Here is a 15,431-nt window from a genome sequence, read left to right on the forward strand (position 1 = left end):
CCATGAAGATTATTCAAAGAACATAGTTGTCTCCAGATAACAAATACAACATCAACTTTCTGAACAAAAAGAAACACAAAAATTTGGACTTCCAAACACTCACATTCGTGATCTACCATTCTACACCCACTATCCCAATAAACGATTAGCAAATTACGAGGACCCTAATATAGCAATGGCATAATCTATACATTCTTGCAGCCTAGGAAATTGACCAATGCATAACCCTAATCTTTTATAATCATAACCAATGTGAAGTCCAGACAGATTCAAACACAATTCAAATTTGAGTTGACAACAGGCTCTTCTTACAACAAAATTTTATTTTAAATTGGCCAATTTAGTTGCCTAGCAAATTACTGCAAGTAAATCCATCATACAATCCTATAACCTTAACTGATCACATTTTGTGACGGTTGGTGATGTGTACTGGCTACTTTGAATTTTTGCGATACTCGGTTGCTTATTTCCCACTTGAGTACGCTTCACTATATGTAAGCTGGTATAACCAATATTGGACGACAGAGGACTTAAACTGCAATGTGAGTACTCCAAAAGTAGGACATGAAAACAGTCATATTTATATAACACATATGCTGCTAATTCTGTTTTTTTTTTTTTTACATTATTTACGTTATATCTCCATGGTTATTATCTGCTTGAAGTATCCTCATGCTGCATAAGCCTTGGAAACCGCAAGCTACTATTTACTGCCCCTATGTGCATAAGTTCCCTTCATTTTCTCCTGCCATCCCATGCCAAAGATTCGATGGGAAATATGGTTTGATGGTATCCTAGAAATAAATTGATATCCAGTTCTGTCAAATTTATCTAGTGGGATTTGGAATTGGAATGCATATTGATCCAACATCAATATTAGATTATATATTAATGTGTGCACGTGTGTGTGTGTATTGAACTGTTGATATACATCTTGCTGAAGCAATAACTTTCGATATTCATTGAACTATTTGCAGGTGGGAGAATTAGCAAATGACTTTAAAAACATTAACTGTAGCTGTGGTGTGGTTTCTGCATATCTACCATCGAAATACTGAAGTCGCTCTATCCAACTGTCCGTGTAATATCTGGAGATATGGTTTGGTGTCACAACTCCGAAATTTCAAATGATAAAATTCAAATTGGAAGTCATGAAAACTCTAAAATAACCTCAAATATATTAAAATCACCTTATAGTAACAGTGTATCGAAACTGAATTCATAGTAAGACTCAGTCGACTTAAATAATACATAACCAGTTTATACCTCAAATATTATGACAATGGAAATGTAAAATTTACTCAATCCTCACCACAAATAGAAAAAATAAACTTTGGCAATCTTCAGAGTAAGCCCTCCAATTCTGCTAATCCACACCTGCAAAACTATCTCTTACACTATCGAATAGATGCACCGGGATTGTAAAGCACAAACCCGATAAACTTTGCAGCTCATATGAGTAAACAAACAATATAACACATATCGCATACAAAATAAAATAACTGATAACATTTAAAGATAAATGTACTCATGAGACACTGGACGGCTCATCTGGTTGTCCAATAATATTTAAAAATATGTGTACTCATAAGACATTGGGCTACCCATCTGACATTGGACACCCATCTGTTTACCCAAATAACATTTAGAACACGGGTACTCATCTGTTACCCCTCATGCAGTACGCTGACAGATACTGGGCAACCCATCTGTTACCCAGTATCACACAAAAACATGGGTACTCATGAGACCCAGGCAACCCATCTGTTACCCCTCATGCAATACAACGGTAGACAGACTAGAGCTCTAACTGATCGTAACTGACATTCGGCCAAGGCTTGGTTCAGATTACTACCAACAACGTCCGAAGACCAGAAAAACGTTCTAACAAAACTCAATGTTAAAACCACGTACAATATAACAATCAATACATGTTTATTGTACTACAACTAAGCGACTCTTGCTCAATAATATAAATATAGTTGTCACAATACAAACTCATATAGAAATAAAAATAACATTATATAATATAGCAACTCATATATATATATATATATGTATCGTATTTACCATTTTTATACACATAGACAACCCACTATATTATATACATGTCATAGTTCAATCTTTATAAGAAATCGTAAATATGAGTCACCGCCAAGGGTAGACTTGTCATAGTGAGATTTACTCACTTTATTGCATGTGTGCAACTTCCACGACACCGAAAGTGTTTCTCTCAATCGTTTCGTCAGTTACCTAATAATATGATAAAGTGCATAGAAGAACGATACGTAAAATCCACAGGAGACAATTCATTACCATTAAAACATTGTTCATGAAGTTACTGTTCATAAAATACTATTAACTAGCTGCCGCAGATGACGGCGTGTGGGGCTCACGCGCCGCCCAAACTGGCGCGCGTGACCTAACACGCAGCCCCCAAACCCCGTAATTTCACTTCCTACATCGTCCTAGCTCGATAGCCTAGCCCCTACCGCCCTCACCTCCTCCCACGCACCGCCACAGACGGCGGCACGCGCTCTAGCACCACCTCTGCCCAAAACTCCTCAAATCAACAAACTTCCAACATGAAAGACGTAGATCACAAGGAGAGAGACACAACTATACCTTCATTTCGTCACAAGCCGGCCGGAATCGCCGTCGTAAGATCCCGGATTAGGAATTGGAGATCGGAATAACTACGGCTCAATTTGAGCCTCACCGCCGGTGGAATCGTGCTTAGGAGGAAGGAGGAAGACTCGTCGTCGTGGCCCTGAGCTCCAGCGTCGCCGGCAGCAACGATTCGTTGGAGATGCTGCTGCGTTTTCTCGGTGGCGACGCGTCACAGCGCGGGGCGGATCGCCATTACAATGGGTTGGAGCGTCTCGGCCGTGCAATTCCAACGACACCAGCGGTGTCGTGCACGGTGGCCAGAGGAAGGAGATCATCGGTTATGAAGGCGGCGAAGAAAAGTCGATCGGGGGAGAGGAGAGAGAGAGCTCGGGGAAAAATCTTATTTTTTTGGAAAGTTTCCAAAGAAAATCCTTTTATAACCTTCCAAAATTGGAAACCAACTTCCGGTGATAATAACTTTCACATACGATATCCAATTTAGGTGGGTCACGTGCTCACGAACGCATATCGATAAATTCTACAACTTCCATGAAGAAAGTTTACAGAAACGAGCGACATAATAAAGGCCGACTCTCAAGCCACTGAAAACATAATGTTTTCCATCTTAATTTTCCGAAGTCAGTGTCATTTCACACGACATCGACGAGAAGACATAAAAATGCGATTTTTTATTCAATTTACCAAGCTTAGTAGTTATAAGAATCATACGACTTAAACCCGAAAATTCGGGGTATTACACTTGGAATATGAATTTTCATATCTGCCTTGTGATGAAAATTTTGCTTACCAGCTTCCCAATGCTATATTCGTTACATTGATGTTGCCTATTAGTAATGTACTGTGTTTATCAGAACCATCTGTTTTGGTGTAAGAATTGATGCTCCTTCATTTTTCTTTTTATTTGCATGAAGTAACCTTATTCAGTTGTGATGACTATTAAGTTCTTTTGCCTAATTGGTTTTGTGAGTATCCATAAACTTGAGCAATTATTAGCAAACTATTACTGTACATTCCCCAACTTAACAGCTTAAAAAAATAAATACACAGCATCTAGTTGGGGAGTCTATTTCGTTTTTTTTTTAAAACAAAGGAGGGACTAATGCCAAAGAGACAAAGATTAAATGAGTAAATGGTATCAAGTTATCTCAAAATATCTTGACTACTACCACTACCATATTGTATGGGCTACTTCATTGCTGTGCAACATTGTTATTTTTTTTCCATCAGGTACAATCATATGCTAATCATGAACGAACTCTTCAACTGATTAGGTGATTAGGAATTGTTCTCTAACATTTAGAGGTAGAGGTGAAACGTAATTTGCCACACTTCAACATATATTGGTGGGAAGCTTTGATGGGGAATGCGGAAAAATAAGTTGTAGAATGGAAATCGAAATAACTCACAATCACAAGCAGAAAATAAAAATAATAGAGAACATCGAGATTTAACGTGATTCGGCAAAGTGTCTACGTTAACAGGGTAGCAACAATAAAAAACCTTTACTATACGAGAAAGGTTACACCGAGAGAAACACTACTTCAAGACTCATACTTGAAGGGATACACTCTCACACTCACTTTATTTTGCTACACACACAAAACTCTCTACTTAGAGTTTTCTCTCTATCTCTTACTCTTGATAACGCACAAGATGATCTCTCCGGATCCAGTATGGTATAACAATTGCACCACTTCTCATGCTTTTATATAGGCAAACCTTTTCATGAATTTCCCATGCAAATCCAATATGTTCATGCACAAGGAAGAGAATTCAAACTTCTTCCTTTTTTTCAAGCTTCAATGTTTGTATGCACCATTCATGCTTCTCCATGCATTCGTCAAACATTTCAGCCACCACCACTTTAAGGTTGTAACTTTGTTTCTTACCTTTAACAAAAGTTGCTCCAAGTTTCTTCAAAATCAACTCCATCCTATAGCTCTACTATATAGCTATAACTTCTTCAATTAATGGGTCACCAAAAAAATAGTTCCTCATGCTTTCTTCATGTGTAATTCACCACATGATTTCTCACCTCCGTTAAGGAGGGACTGACCCATCAAGCTTTGCAATTTTGAACAATCATTATCCTTAATTCTCTTCTGAATTCCACTGGGGCACTCTCTCTCTCTCTCTCTCTCTCTCTCACATTCTCATTTTCACGATGTGGGATGAATACTGCTTTGAAGGTAAGTCTTTGTTGAGCCCTGAATCCACCTCTAAGCTTAATTTGTCGATTTCTCATTTCATCACGAACTGGCTCAAACATTTCCCTCAAGAAATCATATTAAACATCCTCATCAGACTACCCATTAAATTAATCAAATTCACCTATGTCTGTGAACCTTGGAACTCCACCATCAAACACCCCAACTTTATTCACACCCACCTCACCCATAAGCTCAACTCCAATCACCTCATTCTCCTCCACACTGGGCTCAGAGAAAACCCCTTCTCTTTGTATTATGATAACAATGCTTTTACAGTGTATGGCCAGATTGAACTTCTAGTAGTTATTAGGGAAGAACTGATCAATGGGTGTTTTCGTGTTGCGGGCAATAAGGCGACACCGAGGCGTTGCCGATGTGCACTTTGGTGCGGGGCGGGAGGGAAAAGCCTCGCCGGGACGATCGCCGCCTCACTGTTGCAAAGGCGGCCGCCTCACTGTTGCAAAGGCGACCGCCAAGGCGTCGGGGCGGTGTTTTTTCTCAGAATGCGAAGCTTGGGGGCGGAGCTAGAGGTTGAAGACAACCGAATCTGATTTTATTTTCCACAAACGGCGTCGTTTTCTAATCTCACACGTGATGAACCCCTTTTTATGTTATTTGGACCCTTGGGCTTCACCGTATGGGTTTTTTGTTGGCCTTTGATTGGGCTGCTTTGATACTTAGAAAAGTACATCCTCTATTATAGTGAAAAAAAATTATTTATGTGTGTCTAATGTTGTTTAAGACTAATATATATATTTTTAATTAAATTAATATTTATTGGAAAGGCGATCGCCTTATCGCCTTATCGCTTCGTCTTAGCGAGGCGACCCTTAGTCGCTTTCGCCTTCGCTTTCGTCTTTGAAAACATTGATTGTGGGTACTTGTAATGGGTTGGTTTTGTTTACTGATGTTTTGAAGGATCATGGCTACAGTTTTGTTGTGTGGAACCTTAGTATAAGAAAGTATGTGACCCTTCCCAAGCCCAGTTTGATGTCTGGGTTGAATGAAACCTATGAGGCTACCATTGGTCTTGGTTATGATTCTGTTGGTAAGGACTATAAGGTTGTGAGAAATGCCACTCTTTTTTACCAGCCTAATTGGCCGGCTTTTGCTCAGGTTTATGCAATTGCATAGGGCTCTTGGGGAGACCTTATTCGTGCTCCTGAATGTCTTGTTGAATCTGTTGTTCAGGTTTTTGTCGATGGGGCACTTCACTGGGTGGCTCTCCATTACGGGAGTATGAGCTATTTTGTTTTGACATTTGATGTGGCTGATGAGTCATTTGGAGAGATAATGCTGCCCAAAAGCTTCAAATTTGAAGAGTCAGTGGACTTGACAATGTCATTGTCTGTTTCTCAAGATAGAAAATCTATTGCTTTGTTTGTGAGGCATGAGAAGCAGGGTGGTTGTTCTATTGAGATTTGGTTAATGGGAGAGTATAGTAAGGAGAATACATGGACAAAGTTGATGGTTCACACTCCACAAGGTCCTGAAATGAGTTTGCCCAAAGCATTGTTTTTTAGGAGGATTGGTCAAGTGTTGTTGGTACTTGAGGATAGCCATGAGCTGGTTTCACTTGACATAGTGAGTAAAGAGTTGAAACATTTGGGGATTTTCGGAGATCAGGGTTTCTCTGTTGACTTTTATCAAGAGAACCTTGTCTTGCTCTACAAGAAAGATGCATATTCGTACTGAGGGAAAGAATAGAGATGGTGGGTTTTCTAACACACAAATGACACAATCTTTCTGGTTTACTATTGTTCAGATGCCTCTGCCAATAATTTTTGCAACCTTTGTGTGCTTTTGTTGGACTACTTTTGCCTAGTGCTCCTTTGTTACAAAGTCATTATGTTCTTCGCTCAAGTTGTTATTGGTTTTATTGTCTTTTTTTCTATTTTAAAGTACGTCTTTTTGTCTTAGCTGACTGCTTTTCTTACTTCTGTTGTTACAATAGATTGATTTGATGGATGAAATCAAGTTATAACGAAAGAATAATAAAATCTTTGGATAGTGTAAATTTGGAAAGATACTCGTTAAAGACAAACAAACATAGTTAGGCTACTCGTAGTTTTATATTATGTTATTTGCTTGGTTTTACCTTACACACTTGACGGTCGAATTGGTCATGTTACTAACTTACTATAAATTTGTCACGGCTCACGAATTACTGTACACAAATCATTGTTCATACACCACCCTAGACCGCCGGGCGTGGGGGCTCACACGCCGCCTAAACAGTCGTACGTAACCTCACTTGCAGTCATCAAAACCAACCAATTTTGTTTCTACCACCGTTCTAGGGGCTAATACCCACTCTCTGCCACCGCACCTCCTCCCACGCGCCACCCTAGGTGGCGGCAGAACATCACAACCACCCCCACCGTCACCTAAACTTCAACAAATCACAAAACTTTCAACATAAAAAACGTAGATCACAAGGAGTAGATCGTAACCATACCTGCAGTTAGCTCTAATCCGCCCGGAAACGCCGTCACAAAAACCTAGATTGGAGGTTGAAAATTAGAGATGAAACAACTCGATTCGAGCCCCTCGTGCCCCAACCTCGACGGTGCCACAGTTGTGCTCTCTCAGTGGCGGATGAAACACGGCGCAGGGTATGGTGCCACTACCAGTGATCGAACACAACTGCCGGAGGAGGGAGATCGCCGGAGAAGAAGCTCGGTACAAAAATAGGGGTCCGGGAAAAAAGGAAAGTTGCGGGTCGGCAACCAAACTTTCGTTGTTAACAACTTTCAAACGCGATATCTTATTAAGGCTTGCCGCATGTTTACGAACTCGTAACGACGAGTTCTACGACTTTCATGAAGAAAGTTTTCAGAGATGAGCGACGGATTAAAAGTCAACTCTTGAGCCACTGAAAACGTAACGTTTTTCAACCTTAAATTTCTGAAATCACTTCCATTTCATAAAAATTTCGACGAGAAGGTGTAGAATTTGATTTTACCCGAATTACCAGGCATAATAATTTACAAGAAATTAAAAGAAATTAAACTCGAAAATTCGGATTATTACAAAACATAATGTTTTTCAACCTTTAATTTCCGAAATCACTTTCATTTCGTAATGACCACAAACGAGAAGGTGTAGAATGTGAAATTACTCAAAATACCAAGTCTAATAATTTACAAGAAATTATAAGAAATTAACTTGAAAATTCGGGTTATTACAAAGGTGCTTGTGCTTTTGTATTTATTTGCTGCTGTGGATAGGACTATAACATAGTTTCATAAACAAACAAAAAAGAAAAGAAAAGAAACCATAGCATAGTTCATGCAGTAGACTTTGTAGCCTTGATCTGTAAGATGGTCCATTTTCTTATAGCTTCATAACCCCCGTTGATGCTTAGCGTCAGTAGAAATTTACTTTCACCCTCCCAAGTCGTTGGAAAAGTTTGCTGAACTCTAATATTTTCTTATATAACCAATAACATTGTTGAGAAGTGTTTTTTTATATATATATATAATTGCTGTCTCTGCTTCAGGTGTTTGACATATGAAAAGGTTGTCTTCACGGTGCAACGAAGTTTTTTTTAGTCTTCTAGTCTATTGCTTTGAACTCAGGAACGGCACACATGGTACTGCATATTTAAGTAAAGTGAGGGATTATATCATACATTCCTACAACCTTAACTGGTCACATTCAGTGGCAGTTGATGATGTGTACTTGATAATTTCCCATTTGAGTAGGCATCACCATAATGTATGCTTATGTAGCAAATATTAGACCATAGAAGACCATTTTGTACTACAAAACTGCAACATCAGTTCTCTGATTGTAGAGCATAATAACGGTCACAAGTTATTATATTTCTGCAGATTGTTTTCATGGTTAAAATTGTTGGGTCGAAATGTCCTCATGCTACATAAGCCTTGGAAATTATGAGCAACTATTCATTCTACACATCTGCCTTCAACTGTAAAGCCCTCCCTTCAGTTTCTTTTGACATGCCATATCGATAGACTTGATGGAAAATAAAGTATTGAGGGTATCCTAGATCCAAATATATACATATCCAGTTCTGTGAAAAATTTATATCGTGGGATTTTGTATCCATTGGTTCATATACGCGCGCGCGCGCGTGTGGGCATACATCTTGCTAAAGCAATAATTGTTAAACTTCATTCATTCAACTTTTTGCAGGTGGGAGATATTGGCAAATGATTTTCATATGTTATGACTACTACATCTACCGTCTGAATTTTTGAAGTCAGTCTATCTAAATTTCCATGTAATATCTGTAGACATTGCTTTAAATATGAATTTTCTATGCCGCCTTGTGATGAATCTTCCCCCAGTAGATACGCAATGTTATCTTTGTTATATTGCTATTGCCTATTAGCCAGAAAGAACTGTGTTTACTGTTTATTAGAGGCTTATGTGTAGACTTTACATTATCAGTTTAGTGATTAGCTACAAGTGTAATAACCCGAATTTTCAATATTATTTGTTTAATGATAATTTAATTGAATTCACATTTTACGCCTTTTATTTTGTCGTTGTTCGAAGTAGAAATTGGTTTCGAGAGCCAAATGTGTGTTATTTGATTTAGTTCATTTGACCCAAGAGTTGACTTTTAATCCGTCACTCTTTTCAGAAAACTTCCTTCATGAAAGTCGTAGAGTTCGTCAATACGAATTCGAAATGCACAGCACGATTTAATCGGATGTTGTATGTGAAAGTTGTTAGCAACGGAAGTTTGGTTTCCGATTTTGGAATGAGTATAAAACGAAGAAGAGAAGATTAGAAATTAAAAAAATAAAATTTTCCCAAAATCAGCTCGGTTACTGTTCACCCGAGGAGAATCGACGATTTCTTTTTCTAGGTTCTGTGAATAGTGTCAATTTTATGTTCTTCGACGATTTGACTGTTTAGGCTTGGATTTAGACTTTGTTGTCAACTAGAAAGTTGTTGAAAATATTGTTTAAAGTGTCGTGGTAAATTTTGGTGATCATTGGTGGTCACCGGAACAATGGTAGTGCCGCCACTGTTGGCGGCGTGTAGCGGTGTGTTGGGTTATGTTTTAGAGTAATGGTTTACTCCATTGTGATGTGTTCGTCAATATAAGCGTTTACATAGGTCATTTGCATGTGTTAGGTTAATTCTTTAGTAAATTAGTTGTTGTTAAAGGTTTGGTGTTTTTAGGTTGAATTTGTTGTTGGTTGTTTCGGGAGTTAGACTATTCTCGGTTTGGTGGTTTACTGAGTGAGACTTGTGTCACTTAGGTACTTGGAGTTCGTTTAACCAAGTGAGTGAATCTTACTTGAGGTTGCAAGTTGCTAGCGGGAGCGAAAAGGTGAGTAAACCTCATGTTAAGCTAGTTACCCATGGCGGTAACTAGGCGTATTTAGTATGCGTTGATTGTTTGTATGTTATGAGATTTGTATATATATATATATATATATATATATAAATACCTCTAAGTGATAATGAAATCGTGCATATAATTCCATTGTTTATGTGTTGTTATATTTTATTTATCACATTGAGATATTGTGCGCGTTTTGTTAGATTATATTGATTGTGGAGGATGAGACCGAGAGAAAATAAAATGTACCTCTCGGTAAATTGGAGTTTTGTGGAGGATAATTGTAGTGTATGAGTGTTTTGTTAGCCGAAAGGGAAGAAAAATGTACATTCCGGTATTATTGATGTTTGAATGGAGTGGTGTGAGTAGTATTGATGTTGTGCTTTTGTGGTTTCGCCAAGTGACATGTGGTGAGTGTCAATGTGTTTTGCCTTTAGTGGCGGCCTTGATGGTAAAATATTGGTGAGTGTGTGTATCTCGCATAGTGGCGGCCCAAGGTTGAATGTTTTGACATTGTGTTAGTGTTGATGTACCTGTTAGTAGGGTTCTTGATCCACCAACCTTAAAATCGTTCTAAAAATATAATTATTTTGAAAATACATGGACTTAATCGTCAACGATCCATGGGTAAGTAAAAAAATGGAATTTTAGTAAAATAGTTTGAAAGGTTGTTGGATAGGAGGGTCATGTTAAAGGTGAGTTGTTTTATATTATTTGTTATTTGTAGTAGTAAGGGTGTTGACATAGTCTCAGGGCCATTAACCTAGTAAATCTTGATAAATATGTTTTGTTTTCAAGATATATAAACTTGATCGACTACGGTCCATGGGTAAGTAAACCATGATTTTATTATTATGGTTTTAAAAAGGGTTAATGGTTAAGAACTATGTTAAATGATTATGATGTATGATTCTTATTTCTTAGATTTGCCTGTTTGATAAGTGACTTCCTGAACTACGTTATTCTGCAGGAATCACTAATTGTTCTTATGTGCAGTGTAATCTCCTGAATTAAGTTATTATGCAGGGATTACACTTTTCTTATCTTATTTCTTCTTGTTATATGTGAATTCATGAACTATGCTTTCCTGCAGGATTCACTAATTGTTTTCTTATTTAGTGGTGTGCATATATATCATGCGTAGATTGATATATATTGTACGTGTTGTTTGTGGTGTGCATATATATCATGTATAGATTGATATATATTGTACGTAGTTTTAATATTGAGTCTTATTAAAACGTTTTCTGTTCTTCGGACGGTGATAGCATTTAAATCGGGAACCAAGCCTTTGGCCGGGTGTTGGTTACGATCAGTTAGAGCTCTAGTTTGTCTGCCTTGTACTGTATGAGGGGTAACCAGGTGAGCTGCCCGGGTCTCATGAGTACACATGTTTTAAAATAATATTTGGGTAGCCAGGTGGGCTGCCCAGGTCTCATGAGTACACATGTTAAGTGAAATGTTATTTGTTACATTTCCTTTGTTTGTATTTTGTTGTGTTTGTTGTTTGTTTACTTATCTCTTGTATCTTATTGTTTGTTAAGTGATTTCTGAACTAAGATATTATGCAAGAATCACTTATCTTCTTATGTGCTTTTCTTCTTATTATACGTGAATTCCTGAACTATGATTTCTTGCAGGATTCACTAATTATTTTCTCGTTTAGTGGTGTGTGTTGAACCTTGAGTAAGAGGTGGAGAGTGTTATAGGATGTGTATTTGTAATAACCCGAAAAAATCATATCTAATTTCCAATGAGCTCACGGATATTATTAAGTTGGTCATTGTCCAATTTTATTAGCCGAGAATGAAAACGAAAGAGTTTGAAATATTAATTGTTCGGAAACGTTTAATTTGACGAGTCTAAGAGTTGACTTTTGATTCATTGGGATTCTTAGGAAACTTCTTACATGAAAGTCGTAGAGCTCGTCGATACGAATTAGTGGACACGTGGCACACCTAAATCGGAGTTCGTATGAAGAAGTTACGAATCAAAAAATATTTGGACAATTTTGGAAAATAGTATAAATAGGGGAATTAAAGAGAAAAAGGGGAGAAAATCAGAAATACGGATTGGTACTGTTCACGGGTACTGTTCACCTCGAAAAAAAATCTAGAAATTTCTCTACCGAGCAGCCGACTTTGGGCCGCCGGATCTCCACCGTCCGGCCACCATAGAGCGGCGCACCGGTCACGTTTGAAAGGTTGCTGCATCCCCTGTCGATTGGTGGTAGCGTCACCCGCCATCTCGCCGCCATTTAGGAGCGGTGAAGCCCGGAAGTTCTCCCGAAAAGCATATTTCGCCGAATTTCAACTCGTCGGATCTCCCTCCTCTAGTAACAAATCAGTACGATTCTTGTTTCATTTTGAAAGTCTCATTCCATACTACAAACCCTCCAAAAGATTTAACCCCAATCGTTGTGTGCTAGGAGAATCGAAGAAAAGAAATTATAGGTTTTAAAATTGGGGTTTTTCGGTTCTTGTTAAATTGAAGTGTTTAGGCTCAGAATTAGACTTTGTGGTGAACTAGGAAGTTGTTAGGAATGTCATTTAAATTGTGGTGGTGAATTTTGGTGATCATTGGTGGCGGTCGGTGAACAGTGACGACGCATGAATAGTACTATGAACAGTGTTTTTAGTAAACAGTGTTTCAGTAAAACATTAACTGTGAACATTGCCATGGCAAAACAGTAAAATGTGAACAGTGTTTTAGTAAAAACATGAACAGTGTTCTGTGAACAATGTTTTATGAACAACATTTAGCTGTACTGAAATCGTCACATGATATTTTAAGTATCATTTTCTAAGCATTTATCATGCTATTAGGCGACTGACGAAACGAGTGAGGAAATTACTTTCAGTGTCGTGGAAGTTGCACGCAGGAAAGAAGGTGAGTAAAATCTCACTTGTTTACGAATCTACTCTTGCGGAGATTCAAGATTTTGCAAAATATTAAAAGAATGAAATATGACATGTATATAATATAGTGGTTTATATATATATTGTATAAATGGTAAATAGGTACAAATATATATAGGTTGCTATATTTTATACTGTTAGGATTTCATTCGGAAATTTGATCACAGTGGTGATGCGAATTATATATTGAGCATGTTGATGCGATTTGTACAAATAATGAGTAGATTATTGTACGTGGTTTTAATGTTCAGAATTGTTAAAACATTTGGTCTTCGGACGTGTTTATGAAATATGACATGTATATAATATAGTGGATTATATATATATTGTATAAATGGTAAATAGGTACATATATATACAGTTTGCTATATTATGTACTGTTAGGATTTCATTTGGGAATATGATCACAGTGGTGATGAGAATTATATATTGAGCATGTTGATGCGATTTGTACAAATAATGAGTAGATTATTGTACGTGGTTTTAATGTTGATAATTGTTAAAACGTTTTGTCTTCGGACGTGTTTATGAAATATGATATGTATATAATATAGTGGATTATATATATATTGTATAAATGGTAAATATGTACATATATATACAGTTTGCTATATTATATATTGTTAGGATTTCGTTTGTGAAGATGATCACAGTGGTGATGAGAATTATATATTGAGCATGTTGATGCAATTTGTACAAATAATGAGTATATTATTATACATGGACAAGGCCGAGGACGGACGAGAAGTCGCAGCCGAGGTAGGGTTGCAGGCCGAGTCCGCAATATGGAGAACCTTTACGAGAAGGCTGCTTCACGGGCAAAACAGGTTGACCCTACTGCTGTCATTAGAGACGATAGTCGTGTGTTAAGTTGATCAAGGACTTTAATGGTCTGTCAGCACCGATATTTCATGGAGGCTTGGATCATGTGGTAGCGGACCACTGGATCGAGAACATCGGAATCTACTTTGAGATGATTGAGTACTCTGAGAAAGAGAAGAAGATGATATCGACACTCTTTTATTGTTAGTTCTGTAGAGGAGATGTTAGGATTGATTCCTACATCTATGAGAAACTCTTTATGTGTCACTTCGCGTTTGGAGTGTTCCTCGAATTAGAGACAATGAAAGGCTTGTCCTATTGTGATTGGAGGTGGAGAAGTTCTCTGCTTATTTGATCGTGATTCTGGATCACACCTATGATGTGATCATAGGAATTGATTGGTTGAGTCCGCAATACGCGGTGATTGATTGTTTTGACATGGTGGGTTCATTCATAGACCCAAGAAACCAGTGTTTCGTTATCTTTGCCTCAAGTCGGATAATGCCATGAGAGCTTGAGTCTTGGGACATGTTGAGTCTGTGGATCTGGAAGTCGCTATCACAGACATTGTTGTGATATCCGAGTATAGTGAGACATTTCAGGAGATACTGAGTTTACCTTCTTGGAGGGTTGTCGATTTCTTTATTGACGATGTACTTGTTATAATATCTGTATCGAAGGCGCTGTATGGGATGGGACAGAATGAGCTTAAAGAATAGATGACTTGTGCGATCAGCTTAGAAGGGCTACAATACTCTCTGAGTTTGACATGAGGTCCAATTACCATCAATTCAGGGTGAAGAAGTTACTGGAATGTTAACTGGTTTGAGTATATACATTTCCATCAGGGCAGAGTCAAGAAGTCTTGATGGAGAGCGTTGTCCTTATATTGAGGGATATTCAGTGTTACAATGTTGAGGACTGGATTTTCGTTATGCGACTATTCTAAGTTGAAGTATTATGTTCAAGGTAAAGGGATGTAAAGACCATATGATGGAGGTAGTTTAACGAAAATTTTCGAGATTAGCATTTCTAACATTATTTGTAACAGAGTGGTAGGGTGAGTGATACATCCTTAAGGTGGTGATACAATTATCGAATTGAGATTCACATTACGTTGTTGTTGCGTTCCAAACTCGTTTTGTTTCGGACATTGACAATTGAAGTTACACAATGTTCTTGGCTGAGCAAGAAATCTAATGTGTTAGAGAAATTTCATTATGACGTCATGAATTAATTATTTTGCTAGATGAGCATTTAATTGAGAACACTGATCTTTCAGGATTTAATCATTTTGGTGTTGGGGATTGGAACTTCACAATACCACAAGTCCAAACGAGACGCAATGGCGGTGAAGTAACTCTATTGAAGGTAAGGTATGAGATGACCTTAGCTTAGTGGTGTTTTAACGAATTTGTCGTGACAAGCACCTTCCAACTGGTAAGGAAATGGTTGAGGACTAAATTTTCTTTTCAAGTGCAAGTGGTGTTAGTGTTGGAGACTTTGAGGTTCTTTTCCCTCTAT

At 37.8% G+C, this 15,431-nt stretch overlaps 1 pseudogene; it reads left to right on the forward strand.

Moving 5' to 3' along the window:
• The first annotated feature begins 4,795 nt into the window (after positions 1–4,795).
• LOC126788970 (F-box/kelch-repeat protein At3g23880-like) lies at positions 4,796–6,536 on the forward strand (annotated as a pseudogene).
• Positions 6,537–15,431: the final 8,895 nt, after the last annotated feature.

This window comes from Argentina anserina, chromosome 3 (assembly GCF_933775445.1).
Source record: "Argentina anserina chromosome 3, drPotAnse1.1, whole genome shotgun sequence".
In the NCBI taxonomy this organism is placed as follows: Eukaryota; Viridiplantae; Streptophyta; class Magnoliopsida; order Rosales; family Rosaceae; genus Argentina; species Argentina anserina.